This window comes from Taudactylus pleione, unplaced genomic scaffold (genome assembly GCF_031769625.1).
Source record: "Taudactylus pleione unplaced genomic scaffold, aTauple2 ptg001270l, whole genome shotgun sequence".
Lineage (NCBI taxonomy): Eukaryota > Metazoa > Chordata > Amphibia > Anura > Myobatrachidae > Taudactylus > Taudactylus pleione.
Window position 1 is genome coordinate 1,042,501 of NW_028285670.1, and position 15,000 is coordinate 1,057,500.

General features: G+C 37.4%; 10 non-coding genes and 53 pseudogenes across 10 annotated transcripts; all 63 read right to left on the reverse strand.

Moving 5' to 3' along the window:
* Window positions 1–70: 70 nt before the first annotated feature.
* On the reverse strand, window positions 71–189 carry LOC148447502 (5S ribosomal RNA; annotated as a pseudogene).
* Window positions 190–304: 115 nt separating this feature from the next.
* On the reverse strand, window positions 305–423 carry LOC148447503 (5S ribosomal RNA; annotated as a pseudogene).
* Window positions 424–539: 116 nt separating this feature from the next.
* LOC148447504 (5S ribosomal RNA) lies at window positions 540–658 on the reverse strand (annotated as a pseudogene).
* Window positions 659–774: 116 nt separating this feature from the next.
* Window positions 775–893, reverse strand: LOC148447505 (5S ribosomal RNA; annotated as a pseudogene).
* A 115-nt stretch (window positions 894–1,008) lies between these two features.
* LOC148447506 (5S ribosomal RNA) lies at window positions 1,009–1,127 on the reverse strand. Its single transcript, XR_015875271.1, has one exon. It is a non-coding gene; the product is annotated as a 5S ribosomal RNA (ribosomal RNA).
* Window positions 1,128–1,243: 116 nt separating this feature from the next.
* LOC148447507 (5S ribosomal RNA) lies at window positions 1,244–1,362 on the reverse strand (annotated as a pseudogene).
* A 116-nt stretch (window positions 1,363–1,478) lies between these two features.
* On the reverse strand, window positions 1,479–1,597 carry LOC148447508 (5S ribosomal RNA; annotated as a pseudogene).
* A 116-nt stretch (window positions 1,598–1,713) lies between these two features.
* LOC148447509 (5S ribosomal RNA) lies at window positions 1,714–1,832 on the reverse strand (annotated as a pseudogene).
* A 116-nt stretch (window positions 1,833–1,948) lies between these two features.
* On the reverse strand, window positions 1,949–2,067 carry LOC148447510 (5S ribosomal RNA; annotated as a pseudogene).
* Window positions 2,068–2,183: 116 nt separating this feature from the next.
* Window positions 2,184–2,302, reverse strand: LOC148447511 (5S ribosomal RNA; annotated as a pseudogene).
* A 116-nt stretch (window positions 2,303–2,418) lies between these two features.
* On the reverse strand, window positions 2,419–2,537 carry LOC148447512 (5S ribosomal RNA; annotated as a pseudogene).
* Window positions 2,538–2,653: 116 nt separating this feature from the next.
* LOC148447513 (5S ribosomal RNA) lies at window positions 2,654–2,772 on the reverse strand (annotated as a pseudogene).
* A 116-nt stretch (window positions 2,773–2,888) lies between these two features.
* LOC148447514 (5S ribosomal RNA) lies at window positions 2,889–3,007 on the reverse strand (annotated as a pseudogene).
* Window positions 3,008–3,123: 116 nt separating this feature from the next.
* LOC148447515 (5S ribosomal RNA) lies at window positions 3,124–3,242 on the reverse strand (annotated as a pseudogene).
* Window positions 3,243–3,358: 116 nt separating this feature from the next.
* LOC148447516 (5S ribosomal RNA) lies at window positions 3,359–3,477 on the reverse strand (annotated as a pseudogene).
* Window positions 3,478–3,593: 116 nt separating this feature from the next.
* Window positions 3,594–3,712, reverse strand: LOC148447517 (5S ribosomal RNA; annotated as a pseudogene).
* A 124-nt stretch (window positions 3,713–3,836) lies between these two features.
* On the reverse strand, window positions 3,837–3,955 carry LOC148447518 (5S ribosomal RNA; annotated as a pseudogene).
* A 115-nt stretch (window positions 3,956–4,070) lies between these two features.
* Window positions 4,071–4,189, reverse strand: LOC148447519 (5S ribosomal RNA; annotated as a pseudogene).
* A 116-nt stretch (window positions 4,190–4,305) lies between these two features.
* LOC148447520 (5S ribosomal RNA) lies at window positions 4,306–4,424 on the reverse strand. Its single transcript, XR_015875337.1, has one exon. It is a non-coding gene; the product is annotated as a 5S ribosomal RNA (ribosomal RNA).
* A 116-nt stretch (window positions 4,425–4,540) lies between these two features.
* LOC148447521 (5S ribosomal RNA) lies at window positions 4,541–4,659 on the reverse strand (annotated as a pseudogene).
* A 116-nt stretch (window positions 4,660–4,775) lies between these two features.
* LOC148447522 (5S ribosomal RNA) lies at window positions 4,776–4,894 on the reverse strand (annotated as a pseudogene).
* A 116-nt stretch (window positions 4,895–5,010) lies between these two features.
* On the reverse strand, window positions 5,011–5,129 carry LOC148447523 (5S ribosomal RNA). Its single transcript, XR_015875611.1, has one exon. It is a non-coding gene; the product is annotated as a 5S ribosomal RNA (ribosomal RNA).
* A 124-nt stretch (window positions 5,130–5,253) lies between these two features.
* Window positions 5,254–5,372, reverse strand: LOC148447524 (5S ribosomal RNA; annotated as a pseudogene).
* Window positions 5,373–5,488: 116 nt separating this feature from the next.
* On the reverse strand, window positions 5,489–5,607 carry LOC148447525 (5S ribosomal RNA; annotated as a pseudogene).
* A 115-nt stretch (window positions 5,608–5,722) lies between these two features.
* On the reverse strand, window positions 5,723–5,841 carry LOC148447526 (5S ribosomal RNA). Its single transcript, XR_015875592.1, has one exon. It is a non-coding gene; the product is annotated as a 5S ribosomal RNA (ribosomal RNA).
* A 115-nt stretch (window positions 5,842–5,956) lies between these two features.
* Window positions 5,957–6,075, reverse strand: LOC148447527 (5S ribosomal RNA; annotated as a pseudogene).
* A 115-nt stretch (window positions 6,076–6,190) lies between these two features.
* Window positions 6,191–6,309, reverse strand: LOC148447528 (5S ribosomal RNA; annotated as a pseudogene).
* Window positions 6,310–6,425: 116 nt separating this feature from the next.
* LOC148447529 (5S ribosomal RNA) lies at window positions 6,426–6,544 on the reverse strand (annotated as a pseudogene).
* A 116-nt stretch (window positions 6,545–6,660) lies between these two features.
* Window positions 6,661–6,779, reverse strand: LOC148447530 (5S ribosomal RNA; annotated as a pseudogene).
* Window positions 6,780–6,895: 116 nt separating this feature from the next.
* LOC148447531 (5S ribosomal RNA) lies at window positions 6,896–7,014 on the reverse strand (annotated as a pseudogene).
* A 116-nt stretch (window positions 7,015–7,130) lies between these two features.
* Window positions 7,131–7,249, reverse strand: LOC148447532 (5S ribosomal RNA; annotated as a pseudogene).
* Window positions 7,250–7,373: 124 nt separating this feature from the next.
* LOC148447533 (5S ribosomal RNA) lies at window positions 7,374–7,492 on the reverse strand (annotated as a pseudogene).
* A 115-nt stretch (window positions 7,493–7,607) lies between these two features.
* On the reverse strand, window positions 7,608–7,726 carry LOC148447534 (5S ribosomal RNA; annotated as a pseudogene).
* A 116-nt stretch (window positions 7,727–7,842) lies between these two features.
* LOC148447535 (5S ribosomal RNA) lies at window positions 7,843–7,961 on the reverse strand. The gene has a single exon (XR_015875338.1). It is a non-coding gene; the product is annotated as a 5S ribosomal RNA (ribosomal RNA).
* A 116-nt stretch (window positions 7,962–8,077) lies between these two features.
* On the reverse strand, window positions 8,078–8,196 carry LOC148447536 (5S ribosomal RNA; annotated as a pseudogene).
* Window positions 8,197–8,312: 116 nt separating this feature from the next.
* On the reverse strand, window positions 8,313–8,431 carry LOC148447537 (5S ribosomal RNA). The gene has a single exon (XR_015875339.1). It is a non-coding gene; the product is annotated as a 5S ribosomal RNA (ribosomal RNA).
* Window positions 8,432–8,547: 116 nt separating this feature from the next.
* Window positions 8,548–8,666, reverse strand: LOC148447538 (5S ribosomal RNA; annotated as a pseudogene).
* Window positions 8,667–8,782: 116 nt separating this feature from the next.
* LOC148447539 (5S ribosomal RNA) lies at window positions 8,783–8,901 on the reverse strand (annotated as a pseudogene).
* A 115-nt stretch (window positions 8,902–9,016) lies between these two features.
* Window positions 9,017–9,135, reverse strand: LOC148447540 (5S ribosomal RNA; annotated as a pseudogene).
* Window positions 9,136–9,251: 116 nt separating this feature from the next.
* On the reverse strand, window positions 9,252–9,370 carry LOC148447541 (5S ribosomal RNA; annotated as a pseudogene).
* A 116-nt stretch (window positions 9,371–9,486) lies between these two features.
* On the reverse strand, window positions 9,487–9,605 carry LOC148447542 (5S ribosomal RNA; annotated as a pseudogene).
* A 116-nt stretch (window positions 9,606–9,721) lies between these two features.
* Window positions 9,722–9,840, reverse strand: LOC148447543 (5S ribosomal RNA; annotated as a pseudogene).
* Window positions 9,841–9,956: 116 nt separating this feature from the next.
* Window positions 9,957–10,075, reverse strand: LOC148447544 (5S ribosomal RNA; annotated as a pseudogene).
* Window positions 10,076–10,199: 124 nt separating this feature from the next.
* LOC148447545 (5S ribosomal RNA) lies at window positions 10,200–10,318 on the reverse strand (annotated as a pseudogene).
* Window positions 10,319–10,433: 115 nt separating this feature from the next.
* On the reverse strand, window positions 10,434–10,552 carry LOC148447546 (5S ribosomal RNA; annotated as a pseudogene).
* A 116-nt stretch (window positions 10,553–10,668) lies between these two features.
* On the reverse strand, window positions 10,669–10,787 carry LOC148447547 (5S ribosomal RNA). The gene has a single exon (XR_015875340.1). It is a non-coding gene; the product is annotated as a 5S ribosomal RNA (ribosomal RNA).
* A 116-nt stretch (window positions 10,788–10,903) lies between these two features.
* On the reverse strand, window positions 10,904–11,022 carry LOC148447548 (5S ribosomal RNA; annotated as a pseudogene).
* A 116-nt stretch (window positions 11,023–11,138) lies between these two features.
* LOC148447549 (5S ribosomal RNA) lies at window positions 11,139–11,257 on the reverse strand. The gene has a single exon (XR_015875341.1). It is a non-coding gene; the product is annotated as a 5S ribosomal RNA (ribosomal RNA).
* A 116-nt stretch (window positions 11,258–11,373) lies between these two features.
* On the reverse strand, window positions 11,374–11,492 carry LOC148447550 (5S ribosomal RNA; annotated as a pseudogene).
* Window positions 11,493–11,608: 116 nt separating this feature from the next.
* Window positions 11,609–11,727, reverse strand: LOC148447551 (5S ribosomal RNA; annotated as a pseudogene).
* A 115-nt stretch (window positions 11,728–11,842) lies between these two features.
* Window positions 11,843–11,961, reverse strand: LOC148447552 (5S ribosomal RNA; annotated as a pseudogene).
* Window positions 11,962–12,077: 116 nt separating this feature from the next.
* LOC148447553 (5S ribosomal RNA) lies at window positions 12,078–12,196 on the reverse strand (annotated as a pseudogene).
* A 116-nt stretch (window positions 12,197–12,312) lies between these two features.
* LOC148447554 (5S ribosomal RNA) lies at window positions 12,313–12,431 on the reverse strand (annotated as a pseudogene).
* Window positions 12,432–12,547: 116 nt separating this feature from the next.
* Window positions 12,548–12,666, reverse strand: LOC148447555 (5S ribosomal RNA; annotated as a pseudogene).
* Window positions 12,667–12,782: 116 nt separating this feature from the next.
* LOC148447556 (5S ribosomal RNA) lies at window positions 12,783–12,901 on the reverse strand (annotated as a pseudogene).
* Window positions 12,902–13,025: 124 nt separating this feature from the next.
* On the reverse strand, window positions 13,026–13,144 carry LOC148447557 (5S ribosomal RNA; annotated as a pseudogene).
* Window positions 13,145–13,260: 116 nt separating this feature from the next.
* Window positions 13,261–13,379, reverse strand: LOC148447558 (5S ribosomal RNA; annotated as a pseudogene).
* Window positions 13,380–13,495: 116 nt separating this feature from the next.
* Window positions 13,496–13,614, reverse strand: LOC148447559 (5S ribosomal RNA). The gene has a single exon (XR_015875580.1). It is a non-coding gene; the product is annotated as a 5S ribosomal RNA (ribosomal RNA).
* Window positions 13,615–13,730: 116 nt separating this feature from the next.
* Window positions 13,731–13,849, reverse strand: LOC148447560 (5S ribosomal RNA; annotated as a pseudogene).
* A 116-nt stretch (window positions 13,850–13,965) lies between these two features.
* LOC148447561 (5S ribosomal RNA) lies at window positions 13,966–14,084 on the reverse strand. Its single transcript, XR_015875487.1, has one exon. It is a non-coding gene; the product is annotated as a 5S ribosomal RNA (ribosomal RNA).
* A 351-nt stretch (window positions 14,085–14,435) lies between these two features.
* LOC148447562 (5S ribosomal RNA) lies at window positions 14,436–14,554 on the reverse strand (annotated as a pseudogene).
* A 115-nt stretch (window positions 14,555–14,669) lies between these two features.
* LOC148447563 (5S ribosomal RNA) lies at window positions 14,670–14,788 on the reverse strand (annotated as a pseudogene).
* A 115-nt stretch (window positions 14,789–14,903) lies between these two features.
* LOC148447564 (5S ribosomal RNA) overlaps window positions 14,904–15,000 on the reverse strand; it is a 119-nt pseudogene continuing 22 nt past the window's right edge.

The following is a 15,000-nucleotide window of genomic DNA, read 5'->3' on the forward strand; positions in this document are numbered from 1 at the left end:
AAATTCATTGAAAAGTAGAAAAAATTAAATGTAAAATGTAATAGAAAATAATGTTTTGGCTGTCTAAAATTACATACAGCACCTGGTATACCCAGGTGGTCTCCCATCCAAGTACAAACCAGGCCCAACACTGCATAGCTTCCAAGATCAGACAAGATTGGGCATGTCCAGTGTGGTTTGGCTGTAGGCACTAAAAAACATTAACTTTAGACCTCATTTACTTCTTAACTCAAGTAAATTCAATGATAAGTTGAAAAATTAAATGTAAAATGTAATAGAAAAGAATGTTATGGCAGTATAAAATTACCTACAGCTCATGGTATTCCCAGGTGGTCTCCCATCCAAGTACTAACCAGGCCCAACACTGCATAGCTTCCAAGATCAGACGAGATTGGGCATGTCCACTGTGGTTTGGCTGTAGGTGCTCATAAACATTAACTTTAGACCTCTATTACTTCTTAACTCAAGTAAATTCATTGATAAGTTGAAAAAATTAAATGTAAAATGAAATAGAAAAGACTGCTATGGCAGTATAAAATTACCTACAGCAACTGTTATTCCCAGTTGTTCTCCCATCCAAGTACTAACCAGGCCCAACACTGCATAGCTTCCAAGATCAGACGAGATTGGGCATGTCCAGTGTGGTTTGACTGTAGGTGCTCAAAAACATTAAATTTAGACCTCTATTACTTCTTAACTCAAGTAAATTCATTGATAAGTTGAAAAAATGTTATGTAAAATGTAATAGAAAAGAATGTTATGGCAGTATAAAATTACCTACAGAACCTCGTATTCCCAGGTGGTCTCCCATCCAAGTATTAACCAGGCCCAATACTGCATAGCTTCCAAGTTCAGACGAGATTGGGCATGTCCAGTGTGGTTTGGCTGTAGGTGCTCAAAAACATTAACTTTAGACCTCTTTTACTTCTTAACTCAAGTATATTCAATGATAAGTTGAAAAATGAAATGTAAAATGTAATAGAAAAGAATGTTATGGCTTTATAAAATTACCTACAGCACCTGGTATTCCCAGGTGGTCTCCCATCCAAGTACTATCCAGGCCCAACACTGCATAGCTTCCAAGATCAGATGAGATTGGGCATGTCCAGTGTGGTTTGGCTGTAGGTGCTCAAAAACATTAACTTTAGACCTCTATTACTTCTTAACTCAAGTAAATTCATTGATAAGTTGAAAAAATTAAATGTAAAATGTAATAGAAAAGAATGTTATGGCAGTATAAAATTACCTACTGCACTTGTTTTTCCCAGGTGGTCTCCCATCAAAGTACTGACCAGACCCAACACTGCATAGCTACCAAGATCAGACGAGATTGGGCAAGTCCAGTGTGGATTGGCTGTAGGTGCTCAAAAGCATTAACTTTAGACCTCTATTACTTCTTAACTCAAGGAAATTCATGGACAAGTTGAAAAAATTAAATGTAAAATGTAATAGAAAAGAATGTTATGGCAGTATAAAATTACCTACAGCACCTGGTATTCCCAGGTGGTCTCCCATCCAAGTACTAACCAGGCCCAACACTGCATAGCTTCCAAGATCAGATGAGATTGGGCATGTCCAGTGTGGTTTGGCTTTAGGTGCTCAAAAACATTAACTTTAGACATCTTTTACTTCTTAACTCAAGTAAATTCATTGATAAGTTGAAAAAATTAAATGTAAAATGTAATAGAAAAGAATGATATGGCAGTATAAAATTACCTACAGCACCTGGTATTCCCAGGTGGTCTCCCATTCAAGTACTAACCAGGCCCAACACTGCATAGCTTCCAAGATCAGACGAGATTGGGCATGTCCAGTGTGGTTTGGCTGTGGGCACTAAAAAACATTAACTTTAGACCTTTTTTACTTCTTAACTCAAGTAAATTCATTGATAAGTTGAAAAAATTAAAAGTAAAATGTAATAGAAAAAAATGTTATGGCAGTATAAAATTACCTACAGCACCTGGTATTCCCAGGTGGTCTCCCATTCAAGTACTAACCAGGCCCAACACTGCATAACTTCCAAGATCAGACGAGATTGGGCATGTCCAGTGTGGTTTGACTGTAAGTGCTCAAAAATATTAACTTTAGACATCTTTTACTTCTTAACTCAAGTAAATTCATTGATAAGTTGAAAATATTAAATGTAAAATTTAATAGAAAAGAATGTTATGGCAGTATAAAATTACCTACAGCACCTGGTATTCCCAGGTGGTCTCCCATTCAAGTTCTAACCAGGCCCAACACTGCATAGCTTCCAAGATCAGACGAGATTGGGCATGTCCAGTGTGGTTTGGCTGTAGGCACTAAAAAACATTACCTTTAGACCTCTTTTACTTCTTAACTCAAGTAAATTCATTGATAAGTTGAAAAAATGTTAAGTAAAATGTAATAGAAAAGAATGTTATGGCTATATAAAATTACCTACAGCACCTGGTATTTCCAGGTGGTCTCCCGTCCAAGTACTAACCAGGCCCAACACTGCATAGCCTCCAAGATCAGACAAGATTGGGCATGTCCAGTGTGGTTTGGTTGTAGGTGCTCAAAAGCATTAACTTTAGACCTCTATTACTTCTTAACTCAAGTAATTTCATTGATAAGTTGAAAAAATTTAATGTTTAATGTAATAGAAAAGACTGTTATGGCAGTATAAAAATACCTACAGCACCTGGGATTCTTAGGTGGTCTCCCATCCAAGTACTAACCAGGCCCAACACTGCATAGCTTCAAAGATCAGATGAGATTGGGCATGTCCAGTGTGGTTTGGCTGAAGGAGCTCAAAAACATTAACTTTAGACCTCTTTTACTTCTTTACTCAAGTAAATTCATTGATAAGCTGAAAAAATTAAATGTAAAATGTAATAGAAAAGAATGTTATGGCTGCATAAAATTACCTACAGCACCTGGTATTCCCAGGTGGTCTCCCATCCAAGTACTAACCAGGCCCAACACTGCATAGCTTCCAAGATCAGACGAAATTGGGCATGTCCAGTGTGGTTTGGCTGCAGGTGCTCAAAAACATTAACTTTAGACCTCTATTACTTCTTAACTCAAGTAAATTCATTGATAAGTTGAAAAAATTAAATGTAAAATGTAATAGAAAAGAATGTTATGGCAGTATAAAATTACCTACTGCACTTGTTTTTCCCAGGTGGTCTCCCATCAAAGTACTGACCAGACCCAACACTGCATAGCTTCCAAGATCAGACGAGATTGGGCATGTCCAGTGTGGATTGCCTGTAGGTGTTCAAAAGCATTAACTTTAGACCTCTATTACTTCTTAACTCAAGGAAATTCATGGACAAGTTGAAAAAATTAAATGTAAAATGTAATAGAAAAGAATGTTATGGCAGTATAAAATTACCTACAGCACCTGGTATTCCCAGGTGGTCTCCCATCCAAGTACTAACCAGGCCCAACACTGCATAGCTTCCAAGATCAGATGAGATTGGGCATGTCCAGTGTGGTTTGGCTTTCGGTGCTCAAAAACATTAACTTTAGACATCTTTTACTTCTTAACTCAAGTAAATTCATTGATAAGTTGAAAAAATTAAATGTAAAATGTAATAGAAAAGAATGTTATGGCAGTATAAAATTACGTACAGCACCTGGTATTCCCAGGTGGTCTCCCATTCAAGTACTAACCAGGCCCAACACTGCATAGCTTCCAAGATCAGACGAGATTGGGCATGTCCAGTGTGGTTTGGCTGTAGGCGCTAAAAAACATTAACTTTTTTACTTTAGACCTCTTTTACTTCATAACTCAAGTAAATTCATTGATAATTTGAAAAAATGTAATGTAAAATGTAATAGAAAAGAATGTTATGGCTATATAAAAATACCTACAGCACCTGGTATTCCTAGGTGGTCTCCCGTCCAAGTACTAACCAGGCCCAACACTGCAAAGCCTCCAAGATCAGACGAGATTGGGCATGTCCAGTGTGGTTTGGCTGTAGGTGCTCAAAAGCATTAATTTAGACCTCTATTACTTCTTAACTCAAGTAAATTCATTGATAAGTTGAAAAAATTTAATGTAAAATGTAATAGAAAAGACTGTTATGGCAGTATAAAAATACCTACAGCACCTGGGATTCTTAGGTGGTCTCCCATCCAAGTACTAACCAGGCCCAACACTGCATAGCTTCAAAGATCAGACGAGATTGGGCATGTCCAGTGTGGTTTGGCTGAAGGAGCTCAAAAACATTAACTTTAGACCTCTTTTACTTCTTTACTCAAGTAAATTCATTGATAAGCTGAAAAAATTAAATGTGAAATGTAATAGATAAGAATGTTATGGCTGCATAAAATTACCTACAGCACCTGGTATTCCCAGGTGGTCTCCCATCCAAGTACTAACCAGGCCCAACACTGCATAGCTTCCAAGATCAGACGAGATTGGGCATGTCCAGTGTGGTTTGGCTGTAGGTGCTCAAAAACATTAACTTTAGACCTCTATTACTTCTTAAAACAAGTAAATTCATTGATAAGTTGAAAAAATTAAATGTAAAATGTAATAGAAAAGAATGTTATGGCAGTATAAAATTACCTACTGCACTTGTTTTTCCCAGGTGGTCTCCCATCAAAGTACTGACCAGACCCAACACTGCATAGCTACCAAGATCAGACGAGATTGGGCATGTCCAGTGTGGATTGGCTGTAGGTGCTCAAAAGCATTAACTTTAGACCTCTATTACTTCTTAACTCAAGGAAATTCATTGACAAGTTGAAAAAATTAAATGTAAAATGTAATAGAAAAGAATGTTATGGCAGTATAAAATAACCTACAGCACCTGGTATTCCCAGGTGGTCTCCCATCCAAGTACTAACCAGGACCAATACTGCATAGCTTCCAAGATCAGATGAGATTGGGCATGTCCAGTGTGGTTTGGCTTTAGGTGCTCAAAAACATTAACTTTAGACATCTTTTACTTCTTAACTCAAGTAAATTCATTGATAAGTTGAAAAAATTAAATGTAAAATGTAATAGAAAAGAATGTTATGGCAGTATAAAATTACCTACAGCACCTGGTATTCCCAGGTGGTCTCCCATTCAAGTACTAACCAGGCCCAACACTGCATAGTTTCCAAGATCAGATGAGATTGGGCATGTCCAGTGTGGTTTGGCTGTAGGCACTAAAAAACATTAACTTTTTTACTTTAGACCTCTTTTACTTCATAACTCAAGTAAATTCATTGATAATTTGAAAAAATGTAATGTAAAATGTAATAGAAAAGAATGTTATGGCAGTATAAAAATACCTACAGCACCTTGGATTCTTAGGTGGTCTCCCATCCAAGTACTAATCAGGTCCAACACTGCATAGTTTCCAAGATCAGACGAGATTGGGCATGTCCAGTGTGGTTTGGCTGTAGGTGCTCAAAAACATTAACTTTAGACCTCTTTTACTTCTTAACTCAAGTAAATTCATTGATAAGTTGAAAAAATTAAATGTAAAATGTAATAGAAAAGAATGTTATGGCAGTCTAAAATTATCTACAGCACCTGGTATTCCCAGGTGGTCTCCCATCCAAGTTCAAATCGGGCCCAACACTGCATAGCTTCCAAGATCAGACGAGATTGGGCATGTCCAGTGTGGTTTGGCTGTAGGTGCAAAAAACATTAACTTTAGACATCTTTTACTTCTTTACTCAAGTAAATTCATTGATAAGTTGAAAAAATTAAATGTAAAATGTAATAGAAAAGAATGTTATGGCAGTATAAAATTACCTACAGCACCTGGTATTCCCAGGTGGTCTCCCATTCAAGTACTAACCAGGCCCAACACTGCATAGCTTCCAAGATCAGACGAGATTGGGCATGTCCAGTGTGGTTTGGCTGTAGGTGCAAAAAACATTAACTTTAGACATCTTTTACTTCTTTACTCAAGTAAATTCATTGATAAGTTGAAAAAATTAAATGTAAAATGTAATAGAAAAGAATGTTATGGCAGTATAAAATTACCTACAGCACCGGGTATTCCCAGGTGGTCTCCCATCGAAATACTATCCAGGACCAACACTGCATAGCTTCCAAGATCAGACGAGATTGGGCATGTCCAGTGTGGCTTGGCTGTAGGTGCTCAAAAACATTAACTTTAGACCTGTTTTACTTCTTAACTCAAGTAAATTCAATGATAAGTTGAAAAATTAAATGTAAAATGTAATAGAAAAGAATGTTATGGCAGTATAAAATTACCTACAGCTCCTGGTATTCCCAGGTGGTCTCCCATCCAAGTACTAACCAGGCCCAACACTGCATAGCGTCCAAGATCAGATGAGATTGGGCATGTCCACTGTGGTTTGGCTGTAGGTGCTCAAAAGCATTAACTTTAGACGTCTATTACTTCTTAACTCAAGTAAATTCATTGATAAGTTGAAAAAATTAAATGTAAAATGTAATAGAAAAGAATGTTATGGCTGTCTAAAATTACCTACAGCACCTGGTATTCCCAGGTGGTCTCCCATCCAAGTACAAACCAGGCCCAACACTGCATAGCTTCCAAGATCAGACGAGATTGGGCATGTCCAGTGTGGTTTGGCTGTAAGTGCTCAAAAGCATTAAATTTAGACCTCTATTACTTCTTAACTCAAGTAAATTCATTGAAAAGTTGAAAAAATTAAATGTAAAATGTAATAGAAAAGAATGTTATGGCTGCATAAAATTACCTACAGCACCTGGTATTCCCAGGTGGTCTCCCATCCAAGTACTAACCAGGCCCAACACTGCATAGCTTCCAAGATCAGACGAAATTGGGCATGTCCAGTGTGGTTTGGCTGCAGGTGCTCAAAAACATTAACTTTAGACCTCTATTACTTCTTAACTCAAGTAAATTCATTGATAAGTTGAAAAAATTAAATGTAAAATGTAATAGAAAAGAATGTTATGGCAGTATAAAATTACCTACTGCACTTGTTTTTCCCAGGTGGTCTCCCATCAAAGTACTGACCAGACCCAACACTGCATAGCTTCCAAGATCAGACGAGATTGGGCATGTCCAGTGTGGTTTGGCTTTAGGTGCTCAAAAACATTAACTTTAGACATCTTTTACTTCTTAACTCAAGTAAATTCATTGATAAGTTGAAAAAATTAAATGTAAAATGTAATAGAAAAGAATGTTATGGCAGTATAAAATTACGTACAGCACCTGGTATTCCCAGGTGGTCTCCCATTCAAGTACTAACCAGGCCCAACACTGCATAGCTTCCAAGATCAGACGAGATTGGGCATGTCCAGTGTGGTTTGGCTGTAGGCGCTAAAAAACATTAACTTTTTTACTTTAGACCTCTTTAACTTCATAACTCAAGTAAATTCATTGATAATTTGAAAAAATGTAATGTAAAATGTAATAGAAAAGAATGTTATGGCTATATAAAAATACCTACAGCACCTGGTATTCCTAGGTGGTCTCCCGTCCAAGTACTAACCAGGCCCAACACTGCAAAGCCTCCAAGATCAGACGAGATTGGGCATGTCCAGTGTGGTTTGGCTGTAGGTGCTCAAAAGCATTAATTTAGACCTCTATTATATCTTAACTCAAGTAAATTCATTGATAAGTTGAAAAAATTTAATGTAAAATGTAATAGAAAAGACTGTTATGGCAGTATAAAAATACCTACAGTACCTGGGATTCTTAGGTGGTCTCCCATCCAAGTACTAACCAGGCCCAACACTGCATAGCTTCAAAGATCAGACGAGATTGGGCATCTCCAGTGTGGTTTGGCTGAAGGAGCTCAAAAACATTAACTTTAGACCTCTTTTACTTCTTTACTCAAGTAAATTCATTGATAAGCTGAAAAAATTAAATGTAAAATGTAATAGAAAAGAATGTTATGGCTGCATAAAATTACCTACAGCACCTGGTATTCCCAGGTGGTCTCCCATCCAAGTACTAACCAGGCCCAACACTGCATAGCTTCCAAGATCAGACGAGATTGGGCATGTCCAGTGTGGTTTGGCTGTAGGTGCTCAAAAACATTAACTTTAGACCTCTATTACTTCTTAACTCAAGTAAATTCATTGATAAGTTGAAAAAATTAAATGTAAAATGTAATAGAAAAGAATGTTATGGCAGTATAAAATTACCTACTGCACTTGTTTTTCCCAGGTGGTCTCCCATCATAGTACTGACCAGACCCAACACTGCATAGCTACCAAGATCAGACGAGATTGGGCATGTCCAGTGTGGATTGGCTGTAGGTGCTCATAAGCATTAACTTTAGACCTCTATTACTTCTTAACTCAAGGAAATTCATTGACAAGTTGAAAAAATTAAATGTAAAATGTAATAGAAAAGAATGTTATGGCAGTATAAAATTACCTACAGCACCTGGTATTCCCAGGTGGTCTCCCATCCAAGTACTAACCAGGCCCAACACTGCATAGCTTCCAAGATCAGACGAGATTGGGCATGTCCAGTGTGGTTTGGCTGTAGGTGCTCAAAAACATTAACTTTAGACCTCTTTTACTTCTTAACTCAAGTAAATTCATTGATAAGTTGAAAAAATTAAATGTAAAATGTAATAGAAAAGAATGTTATGGCTGTCTAAAATTACCTACTGCACTTGTTTTTCCCAGGTGGTCTCCCATCCAAGTTCAAATCGGGCCCAACACTGCATAGCTTCCAAGATCAGACGAGATTGGGCATGTCCAGTGTGGTTTGGCTGTAGGTGCTCTAAAGCATTACATTTAGACCTCTATTACTTCTTAACTCAAGGAAATTCATTGATAAGTTGAAAAAATTTAATGTAAAATGTAATAGAAAAGAATGTTATGGCAGTATAAAATTACCTACAGCACCTGGTATTCCCAGGTGGTCTCCCATTCAAGTACTAACCAGGCCCAACACTGCATAGCTTCCAAGATCAGACGAGATTGGGCATGTCCAGTGTGGTTTGGCTGTAGGCGCAAAAAACATTAACTTTAGACATCTTTTACTTCTTTACTCAAGTAAATTCATTGATAAGTTGAAAAAATTAAATGTAAAATGTAATAGAAAAGAATGTTATGGCAGTATAAAATTACCTACAGCACCGGGTATTCCCAGGTGGTCTCCCATCGAAATACTATCCATGACCAACACTGCATAGCTTCCAAGATCAGACGAGATTGGGCATGTCCAGTGTGGCTTGGCTGTAGGTGCTCAAAAGCATTAACTTTAGACGTCTATTACTTCTTAACTCAAGTAAATTCATTGATAAGTTGAAAAAATTAAATGTAAAATGTAATAGAAAAGAATGTTATGGCTGTCTAAAATTACCTACAGCACCTGGTATTCCCAGGTGGTCTCCCATCCAAGTACAAACCAGGCACAACACTGCATAGCTTCCAAGATCAGACGAGATTGGGCATGTCCAGTGTGGTTTGGCTGTAAGTGCTCAAAAGCATTAAATTTAGACCTCTATTACTTCTTAACTCAAGTAATTTCATTGAAAAGTTGAAAAAATTAAATGTAAAATGTAATAGAAAAGAATGTTATGGCTGCATAAAATTACCTACAGCACCTGGTATTCCCAGGTGGTCTCCCATCCAAGTACTAACCAGGCCCAACACTGCATAGCTTCCAAGATCAGACGAAATTGGGCATGTCCAGTGTGGTTTGGCTGCAGGTGCTCAAAAACATTAACTTTAGACCTCTATTACTTCTTAACTCAAGTAAATTCATTGATAAGTTGAAAAAATTAAATGTAAAATGTAATAGAAAAGAATGTTATGGCAGTATAAAATTACCTACTGCACTTGTTTTTCCCAGGTGGTCTCCCATCAAAGTACTGACCAGACCCAACACTGCATAGCTTCCAAGATCAGACGAGATTGGGCATGTCCAGTGTGGTTTGGCTTTAGGTGCTCAAAAACATTAACTTTAGACATCTTTTACTTCTTAACTCAAGTAAATTCATTGATAAGTTGAAAAAATTAAATGTAAAATGTAATAGAAAAGAATGTTATGGCAGTATAAAATTACGTACAGCACCTGGTATTCCCAGGTGGTCTCCCATTCAAGTACTAACCAGGCCCAACACTGCATAGCTTCCAAGATCAGACGAGATTGGGCATGTCCAGTGTGGTTTGGCTGTAGGCGCTAAAAAACATTAACTTTTTTACTTTAGACCTCTTTAACTTCATAACTCAAGTAAATTCATTGATAATTTGAAAAAATGTAATGTAAAATGTAATAGAAAAGAATGTTATGGCTATATAAAAATACCTACAGCACCTGGTATTCCTAGGTGGTCTCCCGTCCAAGTACTAACCAGGCCCAACACTGCAAAGCCTCCAAGATCAGACGAGATTGGGCATGTCCAGTGTGGTTTGGCTGTAGGTGCTCAAAAGCATTAATTTAGACCTCTATTATATCTTAACTCAAGTAAATTCATTGATAAGTTGAAAAAATTTAATGTAAAATGTAATAGAAAAGACTGTTATGGCAGTATAAAAATACCTACAGTACCTGGGATTCTTAGGTGGTCTCCCATCCAAGTACTAACCAGGCCCAACACTGCATAGCTTCAAAGATCAGACGAGATTGGGCATCTCCAGTGTGGTTTGGCTGAAGGAGCTCAAAAACATTAACTTTAGACCTCTTTTACTTCTTTACTCAAGTAAATTCATTGATAAGCTGAAAAAATTAAATGTAAAATGTAATAGAAAAGAATGTTATGGCTGCATAAAATTACCTACAGCACCTGGTATTCCCAGGTGGTCTCCCATCCAAGTACTAACCAGGCCCAACACTGCATAGCTTCCAAGATCAGACGAGATTGGGCATGTCCAGTGTGGTTTGGCTGTAGGTGCTCAAAAACATTAACTTTAGACCTCTATTACTTCTTAACTCAAGTAAATTCATTGATAAGTTGAAAAAATTAAATGTAAAATGTAATAGAAAAGAATGTTATGGCAGTATAAAATTACCTACTGCACTTGTTTTTCCCAGGTGGTCTCCCATCATAGTACTGACCAGACCCAACACTGCATAGCTACCAAGATCAGACGAGATTGGGCATGTCCAGTGTGGATTGGCTGTAGGTGCTCATAAGCATTAACTTTAGACCTCTATTACTTCTTAACTCAAGGAAATTCATTGACAAGTTGAAAAAATTAAATGTAAAATGTAATAGAAAAGAATGTTATGGCAGTATAAAATTACCTACAGCACCTGGTATTCCCAGGTGGTCTCCCATCCAAGTACTAACCAGGCCCAACACTGCATAGCTTCCAAGATCAGACGAGATTGGGCATGTCCAGTGTGGTTTGGCTGTAGGTGCTCAAAAACATTAACTTTAGACCTCTTTTACTTCTTAACTCAAGTAAATTCATTGATAAGTTGAAAAAATTAAATGTAAAATGTAATAGAAAAGAATGTTATGGCTGTCTAAAATTACCTACTGCACTTGTTTTTCCCAGGTGGTCTCCCATCCAAGTTCAAATCGGGCCCAACACTGCATAGCTTCCAAGATCAGACGAGATTGGGCATGTCCAGTGTGGTTTGGCTGTAGGTGCTCTAAAGCATTACATTTAGACCTCTATTACTTCTTAACTCAAGGAAATTCATTGATAAGTTGAAAAAATTTAATGTAAAATGTAATAGAAAAGAATGTTATGGCAGTATAAAATTACCTACAGCACCTGGTATTCCCAGGTGGTCTCCCATTCAAGTACTAACCAGGCCCAACACTGCATAGCTTCCAAGATCAGACGAGATTGGGCATGTCCAGTGTGGTTTGGCTGTAGGCGCAAAAAACATTAACTTTAGACATCTTTTACTTCTTTACTCAAGTAAATTCATTGATAAGTTGAAAAAATTAAATGTAAAATGTAATAGAAAAGAATGTTATGGCAGTATAAAATTACCTACAGCACCGGGTATTCCCAGGTGGTCTCCCATCGAAATACTATCCATGACCAACACTGCATAGCTTCCAAGATCAGACGAGATTGGGCATGTCCAGTGTGGCTTGGCTGTAGGTGCTCAAAAGCATTAACTTTAGACGTCTATTACTTCTTAACTCAAGTAAATTCATTGATAAGTTGAAAAAATTAAATGTAAAATGTAATAGAAAAGAATGTTATGGCTGTCTAAAATTACCTACAGCACCTGGTATTCCCAGGTGGTCTCCCATCCAAGTACAAACCAGGCCCAACACTGCATAGCTTCCAAGATCAGACGAGATTGGGCATGTCCAGTGTGGTTTGGCTGTAAGTGCTCAAAAGCATTAAATTTAGACCTCTATTACTTCTTAACTCAAGTAAATTCATTGAAAAGTTGAAAAAATTAAATGTAAAATGTAATAGAAAAGAATGTTATGGCTGCATAAAATTACCTACAGCACCTGGTATTCCCAGGTGGTCTCCCATCCAAGTACTAACCAGGCCCAACACTGCATAGCTTCCAAGATCAGACGAAATTGGGCATGTCCAGTGTGGTTTGGCTGCAGGTGCTCAAAAACATTAACTTTAGACCTCTATTACTTCTTAACTCAAGTAAATTCATTGATAAGTTGAAAAAATTAAATGTAAAATGTAATAGAAAAGAATGTTATGGCAGTATAAAATTACCTACTGCACTTGTTTTTCCCAGGTGGTATCCCATCAAAGTACTGACCAGACCCAACACTGCATAGCTTCCAAGATCAGACGAGATTGGGCATGTCCAGTGTGGTTTGGCTTTAGGTGCTCAAAAACATTAACTTTAGACATCTTTTACTTCTTAACTCAAGTAAATTCATTGATAAGTTGAAAAAATTAAATGTAAAATGTAATAGAAAAGAATGTTATGGCAGTATAAAATTACGTACAGCACCTGGTATTCCCAGGTGGTCTCCCATTCAAGTACTAACCAGGCCCAACACTGCATAGCTTCCAAGATCAGACGAGATTGGGCATGTCCAGTGTGGTTTGGCTGTAGGCGCTAAAAAACATTAACTTTTTTACTTTAGACCTCTTTAACTTCATAACTCAAGTAAATTCATTGATAATTTGAAAAAATGTAATGTAAAATGTAATAGAAAAGAATGTTATGGCTATATAAAAATACCTACAGCACCTGGTATTCCTAGGTGGTCTCCCGTCCAAGTACTAACCAGGCCCAACACTGCATAGCCTCCAAGATCAGACGAGATTGGGCATGTCCAGTGTGGTTTGGCTGTAGGTGCTCAAAAGCATTAACTTTAGACCTCTATTACTTCTTAACTCAAGTAAATTCATTGATAAGTTGAAAAAATTTAATGTAAAATGTAATAGAAAAGACTGTTATGGCAGTATAAAAATACCTACAGCACCTGGGATTCTTAGGTGGTCTCCCATCCAAGTACTAACCAGGCCCAACACTGCATAGCTTCAAAGATCAGACGAGATTGGGCATGTCCAGTGTGGTTTGGCTGAAGGAGCTCAAAAACATTAACTTTAGACCTCTTTTACTTCTTTACTCAAGTAAATTCATTGATAAGCTGAAAAAATTAAATGTAAAATGTAATAGAAAAGAATGTTATGGCTGCATAAAATTACCTACAGCACCTGGTATTCCCAGGTGGTCTCCCATCCAAGTACTAACCAGGCCCAACACTGCATAGCTTCCAAGATCAGATGAGATTGGGCATGTCCAGTGTGGTTTGGCTGTAGGTGCTCAAAAACATTAACTTTAGACCTCTATTACTTCTTAACTCAAGTAAATTCATTGATAAGTTGAAAAAATTAAATGTAAAATGTAATAGAAAAGAATGTTATGGCAGTATAAAATTACCTACTGCACTTGTTTTTCCCAGGTGGTCTCCCATCATAGTACTGACCAGACCCAACACTGCATAGCTACCAAGATCAGACGAGATTGGGCATGTCCAGTGTGGATTGGCTGTAGGTGCTCAAAAGCATTAACTTTAGACCTCTATTACTTCTTAACTCAAGGAAATTCATTGACAAGTTGAAAAAATTAAATGTAAAATGTAATAGAAAAGAATGTTATGGCAGTATAAAATTACCTACAGCACCTGGTATTCCCAGGTGGTCTCCCATCCAAGTACTAACCAGGCCCAACACTGCATAGCTTCCAAGATCAAACGAGATTGGGCATGTCCAGTGTGGTTTGGCTGTAGGTGCTCAAAAACATTAACATTAGACCTCTTTTACTTCTTAACTCAAGTAAATTCATTGATAAGTTGAAAAAATTAAATGTAAAATGTAATAGAAAAGAATGTTATGGCTGTCTAAAATTACCTACTGCACTTGTTTTTCCCAGGTGGTCTCCCATCCAAGTTCAAATCGGCCCCAACACTGCATAGCTTCCAAGATCAGACGAGATTGGGCATGTCCAGTGTGGTTTGGCTGTAGGTGCTCTAAAGCATTACATTTAGACCTCTATTACTTCTTAACTCAAGGAAATTCATTGATAAGTTGAAAAAATTAAATGTAAAATGTAATAGAAAAGAATGTTATGGCAGTATAAAATTACCTACAGCACCTGGTATTCCCAGGTGGTCTCCCATTCAAGTACTAACCAGGCCCAACACTGCATAGCTTCCAAGATCAGACGAGATTGGGCATGTCCAGTGTGGTTTGGCTGTAGGCGCAAAAAACATTAACTTTAGACATCTTTTACTTCTTTACTCAAGTAAATTCATTGATAAGTTGAAAAAATTAAATGTAAAATGTAATAGAAAAGAATGTTATGGCAGTATAAAATTACCTACAGCACCGGGTATTCCCAGGTGGTCTCACATCGAAATACTATCCAGGACCAACACTGCATAGCTTCCAAGATCAGACGAGATTGGGCATGTCCAGTGTGGCTTGGCTGTAGGTGCTCAAAAACATTAACTTTAGACCTGTTTTACTTCTTAACTCAAGTAAATTCAATGATAAGTTGAAAAATTAAATGTAAAATGTAATAGAAAAGAATGTTATGGCAGTATAAAATTACCTACAGCTCCTGGTATTCCCAGGTGGTCTCCCATCCAAGTACTAACCAGGCCCAACACTGCATAGCGTCCAAGATCAGACGAGATTGGGCATGT